Genomic DNA, 21255 nt, shown 5'->3' with positions numbered 1-21255 from the left:
GGAGATAACTGTGGGTCAGCGGAAGCCGAAGACTAAAATCAACAAAATCCAATGTTTTTGTAAAAATATCTGCCCGTTGTAGGAGTATCTAAAAATGTGTCTGTGATGACATAATACCTACATAATAGAGACAGCAGTGTAAGATGTGATGGACATGAGCCCTTCTGAAGACCACGAGCCACAAAATGTATTAATGATTTAAAAACATGTTATGCTGGTATTTGTCACATGAAAGCAAAGGTGGGTAGGCAGCATCATGAGACTAAATTAGAAAAGTATCAAGACACAGAGAGTATGGGCCTTCTTTGAGCAAAAATCCACAATAAAGGGACACCTGGGTGGCTCAGTCATTAAGCATCTGCCTTTGGCTCAGGTCATGATCTCTGAGTCCTGGGATCGAGCCAGGCGTCAAGCTCCCTGCTCAGCAGGAAGCCTGCTTCTCCCTCTCCCACTCCCCCTGCTTATGTTCCCTCTCTCGCTGTCTCTGTCTCTGTCAAATAAGTAAAATCTTAAAAAAAAAAAAAATCCACAATAAAGCCGACAGAGGAAAACATAGAGGTCTCAGATCTTTAACGTTGAGACACAGAAATGGTGGGAAATGTAAGTTGCTCCAGCAGAAACTGAAATTCTTGCATTCCCATGGCTGCAAAAGACTCAGAGCCAGAGCTATCCAGAGCTCACAAATCTTAAATGCTTTCAAGGGTCAGAGAAAAAAAAAAGGCAGTGGTAGGAAATGTAATTAAGTGAAGAGAGTCCACATAACATGCAGGCACTCAGAATCAAATTTAGAAAATGAGTAATGTGCATATGCCTCCTGAATTCAGCCTTCAGGCCACCAGATGGGGACTCCTGAAGGCCAGTTGCCTTCGATAAGGCAAAGGGAACTACCTGCCATCATACAACCAAGCAATACTGTAACACCATATATAGTAGAGTCTCCATCCTCATCATTCAGCACTCTTTCCATTACAGTAGTACAGCAGTACCCTTTCTGAGGATTATGCTGTCAATGGAGAGTGGTGGGGGTTGCAGCAGATACAGTGACATGTATGGTCCGTCCCTGAGCTTGATAGAATTTAGACTTTCCATTTTTAAAAGTAATATCAACTCATTTCAAAAGCACACAAACCTAAGTTAACATACAGGTGTGGATTTTTACATCTTTTTTTTTCTTTTTGGATTTTTAAATCTTATGAAATAAATGAGGTCATTGTATTCAGCACATTCTTGACGTCTTAATGAAGCGTATTAACAAAAATTATGTTCCGAAGTCATTACACTAAGCTATTATTCTCTGTTACACTAGGCCATCACTGAATCTGAAGGAAAAACACCTAATAAAATTATGTTATGGTAATATTATCAATAATGGCATAATTATAGTGACATTAATGACAATACAAGGGACTTCATTCTAAAATATCACTACATGGTTGAACAAGTTGAGTGTAAATAAAAAGCCATCATTTGTAGCTCATGAGCAATTCTCTGCTTAATTTTTCATGCTGTAATTTGCAGTAAAAATGACAACATGGAGACCCATACTTTACTTGAGAAGAAGAAAGCTAGCACTTTCTTTATTATCCATCACTGAAAGTATCCATTCCAGGCAATCTGAATTTCTCATTCTCCCAGCATTTTGATAATACAGTGAGAAGTGTAGAAAGTATTCTACACTTGGACATACTTTAAATAAATTAGTGTTGTCTTTTAATATTGCCATCTCCAACTATTTTACTATCATCATCATTATCATTTTTACTATTAACGAGATCCCTTGATGGCAACAGATGTAGTGACTCCAAAATTGAAGAGAATCTAAACTGTGAAGCCCCTGATCTTGTACTTCTCAGTCAAACAAGTCAAGTGACTAGTTTTATTTCTAAGGATATTCTCCACTAAAATCTAAGGTAGAAGCTGCATTCTTTGCTTCCCCACTTACCAGCTGAAGGGCTTTTGAAGTGGCACTTAAGTTCTCTGAAGCTTCCTTGAATGATCTGTAACATGGGAAGTTCCTAATGGAAAAAGAATAGCTGAGTTTAAGACCAAAAGAAATTAGTGAGGGAAGACTGACTGGCCACATGAACCAATGAGCTCATCTTTTCCAAAGTCATGTACTCAGCTGACCAGACTCAGACTCAATCTTGCCAAAGTCTCGGAGTTGCTCAAGGATGATGATTTATATGAGCAAAACTTGTAAGAGCTGTAACATTAACAGAGTTCCTGACATTTGTGCATAGTGAAGGAAAAATAGTTCCCTAAGTACCACATAACTTCCAGAGAGTCTCTGTCAACTGTGTGAATAGCACTATTCATGCTATTTAAAAGGAGCCACACAATACAGGGAACAAAACTCACCATGGAGTCAGTCATCTTATTGATGCCAAATAGTATCCAGAAGCCTAGTAGGGTATCATGCTCTCTAGTATATATGTTCCAGCAGAAATTCATCTCTCTTTTGATGGACATCTTCTGGTTACACAAAGACCAAGACATGGCTCTGTAATGACTACTTTTCTATACCTGGTCAATCTCAGCTCTTAGAGTGTATACTCAGTACTATGCCTTATAAAAAGAAGAAGATATTGCCTCCTTCTTAATATATGAATGATTTAAAAAATATACATTAGTAGAGAGAATAGTAATAACGAACCCTTACGTACCTATAACCCAGCATAAACAACAAACAGCATAGAGATGACCTTGTTTCTCTCTAACTCCCTCCACCCTGCTATCTCTTTAAATAGCCACATCAAACTCATGTATTAGAGTCCATCATTATCTCACTCTCACAAAGCAATGGATGCCTCAAAAATAATTAAATACGATGGCAGAGGTCACACTTAGTAAATGCCAGACCCACAGTTCAAAGACAGTTCTGTCTATTCCAGAGTCTTTTCTCTGGTCTGCTTCTGTGTGCTCCATGAAAGTTAGTGGAGTCTAGAGCCATATAAATTGCCATATCAGTCACAGCACTGCCATAAAATAGATGGCATACTTAAATCGGTAATTTTAAAAAAGGTTAATAAAATGACTATTTACAAAAAGTTAATGACGTTCCATGAGTTCATAAAATCCAAAGGAAGTGTCACTAACCCTAAGCCCAAAGAGCAAAGGTAATGAGCAGTTATAGGAACCCAGATTCAGAATAGCTTGATAGGAGCCCCTGTATTTAAGGGACATGGCTAATGTAATTGAGTCCACAGAGAGTAGCTGGAGCTATCTCAAATGCTATTCCTTTATTTCCTTAGTTCTCAGCTGCTGAAATCCAATCAGATGCCAGAAACCAAGGTCACCCATTGATAAGAGTCCACAGAAGTCAGGCTCTCAGAGCTCAGAGCAGGAAAGAAATGCTGGATTTGGACAAGACAAAGATGATACATGACACAATTGTCTATCTATACGTAGGGAAGATAGGGAATATTATTTTGACATAATGACCCTATTCTTATCAGAAATTTAGGAACCTGACGAAGAATAAAAAATGGTATTGATCTTTCATTAAAAAAGATGGCATTACTTATTACATTGGTAATGCAGATATAAAGTTTTAAAGAATTTGTTATAGCCACTAAATCAAAATCTGCAACAGTTTAAGAACATTTTCTCAGTAGAGGCAGGATGGGGGAGAAGAAGTGGACTGAAATGACATCAGATCTGAGGAGTACAGCTAGATAGGTATCAAACCATTCCAAACACCTACGAACTCAACAGGAGATAGAAGAGAAGAAGAACAGCAATTCTAGGAACAGAAAATCGACCATTTTATGAAAGGTAGGACATGCAGAGAAGTGAATCCAAAGTGATGAGAAGATAGACCATGGGGGTAGGGGCTGGCGCCCAGTGAGTAGCAGAGCAATGGAGCACAAAATCGGAAATTTAGAAGTCTGCTCCACTGAGGGACATCGCTCCAGAGGCTAAGCCGGGATGGAGCCCTCGTGGGGATAGTGTCACGTGGGGTCACAGAAAGATCAGGGGTGTCTGAGTGTAGCAGAGCTCACAGGTAACAGAGAGGGGGAAGCAAACTACAGAGACAAAGCAGAGAAGTGAGCTTTCAGATTGGGGTTACCTTAAACTTGATCTAAGGCACAGTTGGACCACTGCTCTTCGAGCAGGGACCCCACAAGTGGCAGATCTGGGGAGACCTACCTTCCTCCTCTAGGAGAAGCAGTATGGCAGAAATCTTCTGGGTTTGGAGACTCCAAATAGGGACATGTGCCAGAGACAGAAATGCTTGGTCACAGGCACGGTGAGCACGGAGTACGGCCAGAGACCAGGGAGATAGGAGTGATTGACAGCTTTTCTCTGAGGGCGCACTGAGGAGTGGGGCCCTGAGCTCTCAGCTCCTCCAAGCAGGAGATTAGGAAGCCAACATTTTCATTCCTGTCCTCCAAAATGGCACAGAAAGCATTCAGGGAACAAAAGCTCCTAGAGCAAACACAGGCAGATTACTCAGCCCGGCCCCTGGCAAGGGTAGTGCAATTCTGCCTCGGACAAAGACATTTGAGAATCACTGCAACAGGCCCCTCCCGCAGAAGATCAGCAAGAACACCCAGCCAAGACCAAGCTCACTGATCAAGGAGAACAGTGGAACTTCAGAGCTGTGGAAAGCAATACACAGAATTCATGGCTTTTTCCCAATGACCCTTTAGTCTTGCAAAGTTAATGTGTTTTTTTTTATTTCATTTTTTTCTTATTCTATCTTTTTAAGTTTTCATCTTTCCTCTTTTAGCTTTTTTTTAACAAGTTTATCTAAACAATACCTTTCTAAAAATAATCTTTTTAAACCTCCATTGTTATAGTCATATTTTATCCCTTTATTGTATTTAACCTTATTTATTGTATACATTTGTATACATATAGGTTTGTTTTTTCTAAAAAATTTTGGGATACAACTTCTTATAATAATCAAAATACAACCTAATCTAGCAAATGGCTTTGTTCTAGTCTCCAGACTGAGCATATTCTCTCCTCTTTTTCTTCATTTGCTTTTTCCAACCAACTTATCTTCCCAATTTTTCTTTTAGAATTTTTAAAATTTTCATCGTTACAGTCATATTCCATCCCTTCATCATGCTTACCTTTATTTTTGTATACATATACAAATTTTTTCTTCTTTAAAATTGTGGGAGGTAGTTTCTTCCAAAAGAACAAAATACACCAAAAATCAAGTGGGTGGCTCTGTTTTATTCGCCAGTCTACTATATATTATTTTTAATATTTTAGTTTTTATTTCCTTTTTCCCCTCCCCCCCCAGATTGGGATCACTTCTGATTTGGTTAGTGTACATTTTTCTGCGGACTTTGCCACCCTTTTAGTATTTTTTTACTCTTGTTCATATATTCTACTCTGGATAAAATGACAAGGAGGAAGAACTCACCACAAAAAAAAAAAAAAAAGAGTCAGTACCGATGCCTAGGGACCGAATCAATACAAACATTGGCAATATGTCAGAAAGCGAGTTCAAAACAATGATACTCAAGGTGCTAGCTCAAAAAAGGCATGGCAGATATTAGAGAAACCCTGTCTGGAGAAATAAAATCCCTTACTGGAGAAATAAAAGAACTAAAATCTAACCAAGTTGAATTCAAAAAAGCTATTAATGAGGTGCAATAAAAAATGGAGGCTCTTACTGCTAGGATAAAAGAGGCAAAAGAGAGAATTATGTGATATAGAAGACCAAATGATGCAGAACAAGGAACCTGAGCAAAAGAGAGAGAAACAACTACTGGACCACAAGGGGAGAATTCGAGAGATAAGTGATACCATAAAATGAAACAATATTAGAAAAATTGGGATCCCAGAGGAAGAAGAAAGAGAGAGAGGGGCAGAAGGTATACTGGAGCAAAGTATAGTAGAGAATTTCCCTAATATGGCAAAGGGAAGACCATCAAAACCCAGGAGGCACAGAGCAGAGAACCCCCCCCCCAAAATCAATAAAAATAGGTCCACACTGTGTCATCTAATAGTAAAATGTAGAAGTCTTAGTGACAAAGAGAAAATACAGAGAGCTTCTCAGGACAAGAAGTCTGCAACATACAATACTAGAAATATTACATTGGCAGCAGACCTATCAGCAGAGACCTGGCAAGCCAGAAAGATCTGGCATAATATATTCAGACCACAAAATGAGAAAAACATGCATCCATGAATACTCTATCCACCTAGGAGGTCACTGAAAATAGGAGAGATAAAAAGCTTCCAGAACAAACAAAAATTAAAAGAATTTGCAAACACCAAACCAGCCCTACAAGAAATACTGAAAGGGGTCCTCCAAGCAAAGAGAGAGCCTAAAAGTAGTAGACCAGAAAGGGACAGAGACAATATACAGTAACAGTCATCTTACAGGCAGTACAATGGCACTAAATTAATATCTTTGAATAGTTACCCTGAATGTAAATGGGCTAAATGCCCCCAATCAAAAGACACGGGGTATCAGAATGGATAAAAAAACAAAACCTATCAATATGCTGTCTACAAGACACTCATTTTAGACCCAAAGACACCTCCAGATTTAAAGTGAGGGGGTGGAGAATAATTTACCATGCTAATGGACATCAAAAGAAAGCTGAGGTGGCAATCCTTATATCAGATAAATTAGATTTTAAGCCAAAGACTACAATAAGAGATGAGGAAGGACACTATATATACTTAGTCTATCCAAAAAAATAGATCTAACAATTTTAAATATCTATGCCCCTAACATGGGAGCAGCCAATTATATAAACCAATTAATAACAAAATCAAAGAAACACACTGACAATGATACAATAATAGTCGGGGACTTTAACACCCCCTCACTGAAAATGACAGATCATCCAAGCAAAAGATTAACAAGGAAATAAAGGCTTTAAATGACACACTGGTTTAGATGGACATCACAGATTTATTCAGAACATTCCATCCCAAAGCACCAGAATCGACATTCTTCTCTAGTGCCCATGGAACATTTTCCAGAATAGATCACATCCTGGGTCACAAATTAGGACTCAACCAATACCAAAAGACTGTGATCATTCCCTGCATATTTTCAGACCACAATGCTCTGAAGTTGGAACTCAATCACGAGAGGAAACTTGGAAAGAACTCGAATACATGGAGGCTAAAGAACATCCTACTAAAGAATGAATGGGCCAACCAGGAAATTAAAGAAGAATTGAAAAAATTCATGGAAACAAATGATAATGAAAACACAACTGTTCAAAATCTGTGGGACACAACGAAGGCAGTCCTGAGAGGAAAATATATAGTGATCCAGGCCTTTCTCAAGAAACAAGAGTGGTGTCAAGTACACAACCTGACCCTACACCTAAGGGAACTGGAGAAAGAACAGCAAAGAAAGCCTAAACCCAGAAGGAGAAGAGAAATCATAAAGATCAGAGCAGAAGTCAATGAAATAGAAACCAAAACAACAGCAGAACAAATCAATGAAACTAGGAGATGGTTCTTTAAAAAAATTCATAAGATTGATAAACCCCTGGCCATACTTATCAAAAAGAGAAAGGACCCAAATAAGTAAAATCATGAATGAAAAAGGAGAGATGACAACCAATACCAAAGAAATACAAACAAGTATAAGAACATATTATGAGCAACTATATGCCAGCAAATTGGACAATCTGGAAGAAATGGATGCACTCCTAGAGACATACAAATTACCAAAACTGAACCAGGAAGAAATAGAAAAGCTGAACAGACCCATAACCAGAAAGGAGATTGAAGCAGTCACCAAAAATCTCCCAACAAACAAGAGCCCAGGGCTTGATGGCTTCACAGGAGAATTCTACCAAACATTTAAAGTAGAATTAATGCCTATTCTCCTGAAACTCTTCTAAAAAATAGAAATGGAAGGAAAAGTTCCAAACTCATTTAATGAGGCCACCATTACCTTGATCCTGAAACCAGACAAAGACCCCAGGAGAAAGGAGAATTACAGACCAATATCCTTGATGAATAACTGATGCAAAAATTCTCACCAAAATACTAGCCAGTGGATCCAACAGTACATTAAAAGGATTATTCACCATGACCAAATGGGATTTATTCCTGGGCTACAAGGTTGGTTCAACATCTGCCAATCAATCAATGTGATACAATACATTAATAAAAGTAAGAACAAGAACCATATGACACTCTCAATAGATGCTGAAAAAGCATTTGAGAAAGTAAAGCATCCTTTATTGATCAAAACTCTTGCAAGTGTAGGGATAGATGGTACATTCCTCAATAGCATCAAAGCCATCTATGAAAAACCCACAGTGAATATCATTCTCAATTGGGAAAAACTGAGAGCTTTTTCACTAAGGTCAGGAACACAGAAGGGATGTCCACTATTACCACTGCTATTCAATAGAGTAATAGAAGTCCTAGCCTCAGCAATCAGACAACGAAAATAAATAAAAGGCATCTGAATCAGCAAAGAAGTCAAACTCTCACTCTTTGCAGATGATATGATACTTTATATGGAAAACCCAAAAGACTACACTCCAAAACTGCTAGAACTCATACAGGAATTCAGTAAAGTGTCAGGATGTAAAATCAATGCACAGGAATCAGTTGCATTTCCATACACCAACAGCAAGACAGAAGAAAGAAAAATTAAGGAGTTGACCCCATTTACAATTGCACCCAAAACCATAAGATACCTAGGAATAAACCTAACCAAAGAGACAAAGAATCTGGGCTCAGAAAACAATTAAGTACTCATGAAAGAAATTGAGGAAGACACAAAGAAATGGAAAAATGTCCCATCCTTATAGATTGGAAGAACAAATATTGTGGAAATGTCTATGCTACATAAAGCAATCTACACAATTAATGCAATCCCTATCAAAATACCATCATTTTTTTTTCTTCAAAGAAATGGAACACATAGTCCTAAAATTTATATGGAACCAGAAAAGACCTCAAATAGCCAGAGGAATGTTGAAAAAGAAAACCAAAGTTGGTGGTATCACAATTCCATACTTTAAGCTCTATTACAAAGCTGTCATCATCAAGACAGTATGGTCCTGGCACAAAAACAGACACATAGATCAATGGAACAGAATAGAGAGTCCAGAAATAGACCCTCAACTCTATGGTCAACTAATCTTCGACAAAGCAGGAAAGGATGCCCAATAGAAAAAAAGACAGTCTCTTCAACAAATGGTATTGGGAAAATTGGACAGCCACATGCATAAAAATGAAACTGGGCCATTTCCTTACACCACACACAAATATAGATTCCAAATGGATGAAAGACCTCAGTGTGAGGCAGGAAGCCATAAAAATCCTTGAGAAGAACACACGCAGCAACCTCTTCGACCTAAGCCACAGCAACTTCTTCCTAGAAACATCAGCAAAGGCAAGGGAAGCCAGGGCAATATGAACTACTAGGACTTCATCAAGATCAAAAGCTTTTGCACAGCAAAGGAAACAGTCAACAAAACCAAAGGACAACTGACAGAATGGGAGAAGATATTTGCAAACGACATATCAGATAAAGGGCTAGTATCCAAAATCTAAAAAGAACTTATCAAACTCAACACCCAAAGAACAAATAATCCAATCAAGAAATGGGCAGAGGACATGAACAGACATTTCTGCAAAGAAGACATCCAGATGGCCAACAGACACATGAAAAAGTGCTCCACATCACTCAGCATCAGGGAAATAACAAATCAAAACCACAATGAGATGTCAGAATGGCTAAAATTGGCAAGTCAGGAAATGACAGATGCTGGCGAGGATGCAGAGAAAGGCGAACCCTCCTACACCTGTTGGTGGGAATGCAAGCTGGTGCAGCCACTCTGGAAAACAGCATGGAGGTTCCTCAAAAAGTTGAAAATAGAGCTACCCTTCGACCCAGCAATCACACTACTGGGTATTTACCCTAAAGATACAAATGTAGTTATCCAAAGGGGCACATGCACACGGATGTTTATAGCAGTAATGTCCACAATAGCCAAACTATGGATAGAACCTGGATGTCCATCAACAGATGAATGAATAAAGAAGATGTGGTATATATACACAATGGAATACTACGCAGGCATCAAAAAATGAAATCTTGCCATTTGCGATGCCGTGGACGGAACTAGAGGGTATTATGCTAAGCAAAAAAGTCAATCAGGGGAGGACAATTATCATATGATCTCCCTGATATGAGGAATTTGAGAGGCAGGGTGGGGGGTTGGGTGGTAGGGAAGGAAAATATGAAACAAGATGGGATTGGGAGGGAGACAAACCATGAGAGACTCTTAATCTCACAAAACAAACTGAGTGTTGCCAGGGGGAGGGGTGTAAGACAGCAGTGGTTGGGTTATGGACATTGGGGAGGGTATGTGCTATGGTGAGTGCTGTGAAGTGTGTAAGCCTGATGATTCACAGACCTGCACCTCTGGGGCAAATAATACATTATATGTTAACAGAAATACTTAATAAGAAAAAGCAAAAAAAAATATTCTCACACAATACTTAAAGCAGCATGTAATCACCAACAGAATATATAACACTTCGTATGTACTTGATCAACTTTTGTTTTTACATGGGGACACAGAAGAGCTCAGCTGGGCTTGAAAGACCATGTCAATGTTATTGAGGAAGAACAGAACCAGAATATAACAGCCTTGTTCCTTTCTGATTTCATTGGTGAGTCATGGGTAAATATTTATTACAGTGGTCGCACTACTAGGGAATTCCTGAAAGAACTTTAAAACCATGAAGATGTTTAAATCTACCCAGGCCACACCTACTCAGTCAGAATCACCAGAGAGCACCTGACATGTGCATGTATTGAAGCCTCAGAGATGATTATCAAGCATAACCAGGGTGAAGAAGCCTTGATTTGTCTTGAACCACTTGATAATGTTTACATGATGTATGTTAAAGTTTGTGGAATGAGGAAAGAGGAAATCCAAGATGACTTTCCTGGGATGTAACCTTGAAGGTGGAGATCTGTGTCTCTTTCGTGCACAGATATATTACAAGAGTGCCTGCCATTATGTCATTGGTATTTGGTAATATTTTGTTGAGTAAATTAATTCCAAAATGAGATCATGTGCACATAGAACTTAGCACAGTGACCAAATTATGTCACAATCAAAATTAATCTTTTATTCTTCTAACTGATTGATTATACATCTATCTTTATTAGCAAATTATCCAGTCTCTCCCTTTTGCATTCTCAGTCTAGTGATGTATCCAAACACCAGGGAAGCAGAGACAAATAAAGGATCACACAAACTGCCATTAATTCTTACAGTGGTGCTGTCACTTGGGAAGACAGCTCTGAACAGTCAATAGAATGATTGTATACTGTTTGTCCATTTCTGGGTAATGGGCTTGCTAGTCCAAATTTATGTACTATACATAACGATTCATCCATTCCTATATTGTACATCCTTATGCATAACCAAACTTTAAATATGCCAGCATGGCCAAGTAATAAGGAACATTAACGCTTCTCTTTTGAAAGAGTCCTTCCAGGGCAGCTGTGTGGCTCCATTGGCTAAGTGTCTTGACCTGCCTTCAGCTCAGGTCATGATCCCAGGGTCCTGGGATCGAGTCCCATATCAAGCTCCCTGCTCATCAGCAGGCAGCCTGCTTCTCCCTCTCCCTCTGCTCCTCCTACCCTCTCATGCTCTCTCTTGCTCTATCTCAAATAAGTAAAATCTTAAAAAGTGGCATGTAAGCCACCATTACTGAGCTTCTAGCTCCATCTTCCTGCTGTGTGCTTGGTAAGTCCTTAGCAAAGTTTAATTTGGATCGTTCCCTCCTCTCACTTCTCCCCATCAACAAATAGTCCTCATTTTATATTTTGGAGAGGCAGAAATAATTTGGAATCTCCACCTGGCCATTACCTAACAATCTGAGCCTCTAGCACGTACTGGAAAGTATTTATTGAATGTTGATGATATCAAAGATAGTAGGTATCCTACATCAGTGTTTGTGTTCTACCCATCACTATTTTGATAGTCTTCAACTTGTGCTCAGTGTCCAAAAGATTCCACGGTCCACATATTGTACAGTTCTATTTATAATGATGTCCAGAAGAAGCAAATTGATGGAGACAGAAAGTAAATGAGTGACTCCCAGGTGAGATCAGAATACTGGGGAGGGGGTGATGGCTGAGAGTTGTGAGGTTTCTTTTTGGGATGATAAAAATGTTCCAGTATCAATTGTGGTATGGCTGCACATTTATGAATATACTAAAAGGCAGTGAATTTAAATTGGTTAACTCCACGGTGTGTGAATTATATCTCAACAATGGTGTTTGAAAGAAAAAAAAAAAAAACAGATTTTTCTGGTAAGTAAGCTTGGGAGCACTCATTACTAAAATACATTGGCATAACAAATGTTCCGATCAATCCCAAAGTGAAATATAGGCAATTACAGTTACACTTATTTACACATAGAGAGACTTCTGTGTTTATTTCGCCTTATTAAATGCACCAATACTTACTATATCTTGAACAGTTTCTGCTGCCGTTTTCCCAAAACACCAGTTTGGGAACTACACATATTTGACAAGAACTCGTTTAATTTTCACAGTGGTTCTTTATTAAAAAAAGTTATCCCTATTTTAGCAGATGAAGTAACTGAAAGTCAGAAGGATTAATATATGTGTCCAAGATACCACAAATGGCAACAAATGAAGATTGGTTGTGAATTAGGTCCCCACACACATCTGTGTGATTGAATGCTGCACAAATATTAAAAATATGATGCAATTCTATATTACTGATGTGGAGAGAGAGAGCCATAATAAATTTTGAAACCAAGCAATAATATTCTCTTACATAGCATATATTTATTTTAAAAAAGTTACATATGTAAATATATCTGTGTGTATTTGTGTGTGTTTATGTATAAGAATATAAACAGGTAGTAGTGCTACAGACAGATAAAAATGTATTTTTAATTTATGAGTATATTTTACTTTTTCAGCAAACACATGCATTAGTTGTAACCCAAAACAAGGATAAACAATCTTCTCCTGCTTCCTACCCCATTTTCTTCCTTTTCTTCCCTATAAGAACAAAAAGCATCTTGAAAATATTTTATGAGCTAGAGATGTACCTAGAAATCCCAAATGGATTTTGTTTTCATTTTTGTGTGTGTGTTTGTGTTTTAGGAATATGGGAATTTTGGAGTTTCCAACCAAAAAACTCATTTGGACCTTGATTTTAATGTTTTTGTTTTTAACCTTAAAATTCTGCCTCTACCTCCACAGATACAATGAAATCTACCTACACAGTTATTTACTTGCTTTTTATAGTTGATAAGTTGCTGCAATATAAAAAGCACAAAGAAAATTAGAGTCAGAAAGGCCAAGAGAGATAAATAAGTCAAGGCTCTTCATTTTGGAGATGAGGAAAATAAGAGGGCAGAGAGGTTAAGTAATTTGTCCAGGCTCACAGAGTTTGCTGGGGAGAGTAAAGGCTAATCTGTACCTCTCTAAATTCCCTTCCCAGCCCACTTTCTGCTAAATGACATTATGTCCCCAAGAAAACTTGATTTTTCTGCATAGTCCTATACTAATTAAAAACATCCACATTTCCTCTGCATAGGCAAAACCTTTCAGATGGTACCCAGCAGGTATCTCAAGACCAAAGCTTTCAGAGTGGCAAGAGTGAATGCTTTCAGTTGTCCCTCCACCCTAATAAACAACAGAACAAATGTTTTCAATATATGCTCTGTTGCACAACATACCATGTTAATGCACTATTGCACTGTGCCTTCCAAGGAGAGATTTCTGGGTCCCCTTTCCAGCCCTGGCCACTGGCTGATACACTTTGGAGCTCAGTTGCATGAAACTCCCTGTTGTAAGTTGTTGCCCCCTTGAGATTCTCCTCCTTGGAATTCTGTGATTGGTTTTGCCCTTCATCAGTGAGCACAAGGAGGTCAGCAAACCTGAAGAGGATAATGCCTGGAGGTTCAGGGAATTTACTTTTCATATTCTATCAGTCAAGAGTCAATTAAAGAAGCAGAACTATTGGAATACAGATAGATAGACAGACAGACAGACAGACAGTAGTTTTGTGGGGTGTTTTGTTTTGTTTTGTTTTTTAGCAACTGGCTATCTTGGAACTGATCTGACTTTCCTAACTAAGCCTCAGTATTCTTAATGTTCTTACAAACTGATATGAGGCAAACTGATACAATTAAATCATATTGTTCTTTAGTTGGACACAAACAATCTCACAGAACATCTACCTCAAAAAAGGACATTGCGCAACACAAAATATCAAACATCCCCCTCTCACTAAATGAGTGACTGCTACTTCCTTACTAGTGACAGCTTTATCCCTGCTGTTGTGTGCCCTCCCTATAGATAAGATTTGAAATATCCAATCACAGAATTGTTTCTGCTTTCCAGTAACTCCCAATTTAGATCAAACCTTTGCTTCCTTATACCCTCCCCTAAATTATTCAATTGAAGTCCAAATTCTTTAATAGATCTTTCTTACACCCTTTTACTGAGACACCCCACATTTCTCCAGTGTGTATATTCTTGCTCACTATAATGAATAAAAGTAAAGCTTCTTCTACTGCAGATATACCTATGGTCTTTGCTCGAACTGCACAGACCCCATTTATTTGTGTGTGTATATATATACAGGAGGTATCTCAAAACCAAGGCTTTCAGACCTACAAGAATGAATGAGAGAATGAATGAATAAACAAATATGTATATATACATACACACACACACACACACACACACATATGTATATGTATATGGCGTTATGACACTCTCTCTCTCTCTATATATATATATGTATGGAATTGTTTCTGCTATAGGGATTTGATCTTGCACAATTGTGGAAACCAGTTTAACCATCTCTGTAATGCTATTATCTGCTCACCTGATGCTGGATCTTGAAATGCACAGGACAGGCAGTTGGGAAAGAAAGATGAATATAAAGTGAGGGAGAGCTGGGATAAAGTGAGAACAAGCTGGATCACTGGAGACAGCACTATAAACTCATGTTTAACTTAATATAGATACAGTTGGCTACATACAGAAATATTTGGAGATATGTCTATATACATTGGCTAGTATGCACACAAATATCTTCTGGCCCAATCAGCAGCAAGGGCCGAAAAGCAAAAACACCCCACTAGCAATTAAGACACCTCGTATCCAGATCTTGATTTTTATTCTCATTCTCCAATAAAAGGATCCAGAACTCCTTGGAGAAATGGCTGGTTCTAGGACTGGAGCAGAAAATACATAATGTGAGTCTGAAGCATCCTATGATGCCAGAAAAAAAGAAATTGCTAAAAAAAAAAAATCCCTATGATGGGGATAAGTCAGAGAAATATTGGGACCACCTGCAAGAGCTCCTAATAGCCAACACTGGAATAAACTGAGCAATAAAATAAAATGGTATTTGATTATAACCCAAAGAATAAAATAAATATTTATCAGTTCATACTGATGCAAGTATATGACTTAACAAAAAAAATAGTAAATAAGTGGGGAGAATAGACAAATTTCTCATGCAAAAGATCCCAATAATAGTTATAGATACTTTGCTTTTAAGGAACATAACGGCCAATTCCTAAATGTGAGCTGAGCATAGAGGCTTTCTTCCAAAGAACACTGTATAGAAGGGAAAAGAAAAAAGAGCAACTTTACAGTGAAGAGAGGTAACAAATACTACCTAGAGCCAGGTAATCAAAGCTCTCAGATTGTCTGAGACTGCTCCCTCAAATGGACTGTACAGTTTTTGAGATGAGACCTCACCCATCCCTTGCTTTAATCCTCTATCCTCAGCAACTTGCAGAGTATCCAACATACAGCAGGGTGACTAAATATTTGTTGAATGAATGACTGAATAGTATAGGTATATTTACAAAGAAAAAAAATTAATATTACAGCAGCAGCATTGTTTCATGGAAAGATCACAGCTTCAGAATCAGAGAACTCTACCATTTGGGCCTCCAAGAAGATATTTAACATCTAAATTGAAAAATTTTTTCATCTACAGGCTGATGACTCCCACTTTTATACTTTTAGCCCAAAGTACTTCTCTCAACTACCATTCTCATGTCCAATGGCCTGCCTGACATCTCCATTTGGACATCTAGTAGACTGGGCAGACCCAACATGTCTAAAACTAAGTTCTAGATGAGTTCTATCCCACAGCTTAAGACAGTCTTTTGTGGGATGCCTGGGAAGCTCAGTCAGTTAAGCATCTGACTCTTGGTTTCGGCTCAGGTTGTGATCTCATGGGTTGCAGGATCACGACTAGCATCTGGCTCAGGGCTCAGCGTGGAGTCTGCTGGAGATTCTTTCCCTCTGCCCCTCCCCCCACTCTCTCTCTCTCTTTCTATCAAATAAGTAAGTAAGTAAATAAATAAATGTTTTTTTAAAAGCTTTTATGGACTGTTCCTCACTCATTCATTAATGTCAACTCCATTCTTCCAACTGCTTATGCCAAATATATGATGTTCCCTTTAATTCTTCATTCTATCCCAGACTTTAAAACTGGCTCATCAGCAAATTTCATCCTCTCTACTTTCAAAATATTTATAATTTATAATTTGACCACTTCTCATCTTCCCTATTGGCTCTGCTCTAAGCCACTATCATCTATGACTATGACTACTGCAATAGGGTCTTACCGATCTCTCTGCTTCTGTCATTGCTGTCCTTGAAGACAATTCTCAAAATTCTCAAAACAACTACCAGGTTTATCTCCTTAAAAATCATAGTGTTTCTACTCATAGCTGTGTTTCTACTCAGAGGAAGAGACCAACACCCAAAATTCTTACTATGAGCTCTGATGCCTTATAAAAGCTGCTTCAGTTATCTTTATGCATTTGTCCTCCACTAGTTTGTTGCTCATTCACTCACTCCAGCCACACTGGCCTCCTAGGGAGGATAATAGTATCTAACTTAGGTTTTATCACAAGTATTAAATGAGATAAAACATATAGAGTGTAGCCCAGAGCCTGCTTCAGGGAAGCATTTAACAGAAGTGAAGAGCAGTTGCTAAGGTTGTTGTCATCATTTTACCATTGTTATGCTTCCCAAGGAAGCAACATTCAAAGATGGTGTATTCATCTTCATCATTAACCATATGACTCAAAAATCACTTTCAACTGCTTCTCAAAGTCAAGTTTATCCTCCAAGGTTAAAAAAATTTGCCATGAATTTATTTCTCAAAACATTTACTTCGGACTCTGGAGGGACTTCCAAAATGCAATTTCTAAATTACCCTATGTTTCACAAACAACACTTGCTAAACACTCTTTGGTTGGGAAAACACTCAGTAAATCACGTAAGTTTCATTTTATATATATATATACGTATATACATATATATATATATATATATTGATATGAGCTCCATTCCTTCACTCATGTATTATAGAACATAAGGCATCATACATATATCCAAATCATATCCAAATAATACCATGAACAGCTAGTAATAAATAAAACTTAAATTTAGATAATGCTTTGTTTCCTTTCTGATAAGTTTTTCAAAGGTGGGAGGGAGTGGAAACTTTTGTTGCTGCTATTGTTTTTGCTTTTTGCTTGCTTTTAAATTTCCCTTTGTGTCCAGGGTTCAGAACTTGCAAAGAAGGCCAACACCAGTTTCTTTTGCTATATAAGGGTAAGCTTGGGAAATGAAATATTTTTATACTTTTACCATCGACTTACTTAAAATCAGGGCAAGAATTTATGTCTCTATGCCTTATGGTACTATTGCAAACACTGAGACAGGTTTCAGAAAGTTTCTGTTAATATGATTTGAAAAGAGCTCCTTCTATCTTTGGCCCATTGGTGATGGATCACCAACATGTCTCTCACCCAGTCACAGTCCTTCAGATAGGGGATCCCCTTTCTTGGCCTGGTGACTTCCTGAGCAGACCAGTGTTCCTTTTTATGGAGCTATACAAACTCCTTAAGTTCTTTTTGATGGCCTAAAGACCCAGTTACCTGGAGTTAGAGGAGATGTCATCTACCACCTCTACCCTTCTCTTGTGTTAGTTCAACCTTCCCTCATTCTGAACCTCCAGCCAAAACCAGACATGAGAGAGGAGGAAGAAGATGGTGGAGGAGTAGCAGAATGAAAGGACATCAGGTCCCAAGAGTTCAGCTATAAAGTTATCAAACCATTTCGAACACCTACAAACTCAACAGGAGATAGAAGAGAAGAAGAATAGCAATTCTAGGAACAGAAAATTGACCACTTTCTGGAAGGTAGGAAGTATGGAGAAGTGAATCTGAAGTGACAGGAAGCTAGACCACGGTGGGGAGGGGCCGGCTCCCGGCAAGCAGTGGAGCAGTGGAGCACAAAATCTGAACTTTTAGAAGTCTGCTCCACTGAGGGATGTCACTCCAGAGCCTAAGCAGGCAGTGGGGGGGGGGGGGGGGAGCCCTCATGGAGACAATGTGGTCTCAGGTCCTGCAGGGTCACAGAAAGATTAGGGGTGTCTGAGTGTGGCAGAGCTGCCAGGTATCAGAGCACAGAAGCCAGCTACAGAGAAGGAGCCAAGGAGTGAGCTCTCAGCTTCGGTTACCTTAGACCATGATCCAAGACAGAGTCGGGCCATTGCTCTTTGACCAGGGACCACACAAGTGGCAAATCCAGGAAGACCCCCTCCTTTCTCCTCTGGGAGAAGTGGCGAGGGAGCATGTGGTGGGAATACACTGGGTTTGGAGACTCCAAATGGAGCTGTGGGCCAGAGACAGAAATAATTGGTCACAAGCTGAGTGAGCTCTAAGTGCGGCTGGAGACCAGGGAGATGGGAGGGACTGACTGTTTTTCTCTGAGAGCACAGTGAGGAGTGGGGCCCCAAGCACTTGACTCCTCTGGACCGGAGATTGGGAGGCTGCCATTTTCATTCCCATACTCCAGAGCTGTACAGAAAGTGTTCAGGGAACAAAAGCTACCGAGAGCAAACCCGAGCAGATTACTTAGCCTGGCCCCAGCAAAGGAGGTGCAGTTCCACCTCAGGCAAAGACATATGAGAATCACTACAACAGACCCCTCTCCCCAGAAGATCAGCAAGAACAACCAGCCAAGACCAACTTCACAGATGCATGAGAACTACAGAACTCCAGAGCTAGGAGAAAGCAATGCATAGAATTCATGGCTTTTTCCCCATGATCCTTTAGTCTTGCAAAGTTAAATTTTTTTAATTTTATTGTTTTCTTATTGTATATTTTTTTAACTTTCCCTCTTTCCTCTTTTAACATTTTTAAACTAGTTTATCTTAACAAAATCTTTTTAAAAAATCTTTTTCAATTTTCATTGTTATAGTATATTTTATCCCTTCATTGTATTTAACCTTCTTTTTTGAATACATAGAGGCTTTTTTTTTTTCTTTAAAATTTTGGTATACAATTTCTTCTAATAGATGAAAATATACCCTAAATCAAGCATATAGCTTTGTTCTAGTCTCCAGCCTGATCACATTCTCCTCTTTTTTCTTTTTCCTTTTTCCAACCAGCTTACCTTATCAACTCCTTTTTCAGAATCTTTTTTACATTTTCACCTTTACAGTCATATTTCATCCCTTCATCATGTTTACCCTTATTTTTGTATATATATGTTTTACTTTCTTTCAAATTTTGGGATGTAGTTTCTTCTAAGAGACCAGAATAATAAATAAAATAAAGTGGGTGACTCTGTTGTATTCAACAGTCTAATTAATATATATATAATATAAATATAAATATATATTTATATAAGTACATGAATATAAAATATAAAATATATTGTTTATTTATATATAAATATTATATAGTCATATTATTTTTATATATAAATAATAATATAAATATATATTATATTATATAAAATATATTATATATGTTTTATATATAATATTTTATATAAATATCATATACACACACACACACATTCCCCACCCATTTTCTTCTCCCCACAGTTCTGAGGTCTCTTCAGGTTCGGTTAGCATACATTTAGCTGGGGTCACAGTCATCATTTAGTATTTTATTCTTTCATTCATATATTCTTATCTGGATAAAATGACAAAGCAGAAGAAACCTCCACACAAAAAAATAACAAGAGGCAGTACCAACAGCTAGGGACCTAATATGGACATTGGTAATATGTCAGAATTCGAGTTCAGAATGACAATTATCAAGTTCCTAGCTGGACTCAGAAAAGGCATGGAAGATATGAAAGAATCCCTTTCTGGAGAAATAAAATAACTAAAATCTAACCAAGTTGAATCCAAGAAAGCGATTAATGAGGTGCAATAAAAATGGAGGCTCTTACTGCTAGGATAAATGAGGCAGAAGAGAGAATTAGTGATATACAAGACCAAATGACAGAGAATAAAAAAGCAGGAAAAAAGAGAGATAAACAACTACTGGACCATGAGGGGAGAATTTGAGAGGTAAGTGATACCATAAAATGAAACAATATTAGAATAACTGGGATTTGAGAAGAAGAAGAAAGAGAGAGGGGGGCAGTACGTATATTGGGGCAAATTATAGTAGAGAATTTCCCTAATATGGCAAAGGGAACAAACATCAAAATTCAGGAGGCACAGAGAACCCCCCCCCTCAAAATCAACAAAAATAGGTCCACACCCTGTCATCAAATACTAAAACTTACAAGTCTTAGTGGCAAAGAGAAAATCCTGAAAGCAGCTCAGGACAAGAAGTCTGTAACATACAATACTAGAAATATTAGACTGGCAACAGACCTATCCACAGAGACCTGGCAGGCCAGAAAGAATTAACATGATATATTCAGAGCACTAACTGAGAAAGATATGCAGCCAAGAATACTATATCCAGCTAAGCTGTCATTCAAAATAGAAGGAAAGATAAAAAGCTTCTGGGACAAACAAAAATTAAAAGAATTTGCAAACACCAAACCAGCCCTACAAGAAATATTGAAAGCGGTCCTCTAAGCAAAGAGAGCCTAAAAGTAGTAGACCAGAAAGGAACAATAACAGTCACCTTAGAGGCAATACAATATATACAATATATACAATAACAGTCACCTTAGAGGCAATACAATGGCACTAAATTCATATCTTTCAGTAGTTACCTGAATGTAAATGGGCTAAATGCCCCAAACAAAGGACACAGAGTATCAGAATGGATAAACAAACAAACAAACAAAAAACCATCAATATACTGTCTACAAGACACTTATTTTAGACCCAAAGACACCTCCAGATTTAAATGAGGGGGTGGAGAACAATTTACCATGCTAATGGACATCAAAAGAAAGCTGAGGTGACAATCCTTATATCAGATAAATTAGAT

The sequence above is a fragment of the Lontra canadensis genome, unplaced genomic scaffold, assembly GCF_010015895.1.
Source record: "Lontra canadensis isolate GAN:19392208 unplaced genomic scaffold, GSC_riverotter_1.0 scaffold43, whole genome shotgun sequence".
NCBI lineage: Eukaryota > Metazoa > Chordata > Mammalia > Carnivora > Mustelidae > Lontra > Lontra canadensis.
The sequence above is the reverse complement of the archived record's forward strand: the minus strand, read 5'-3'. Positions refer to the sequence as shown.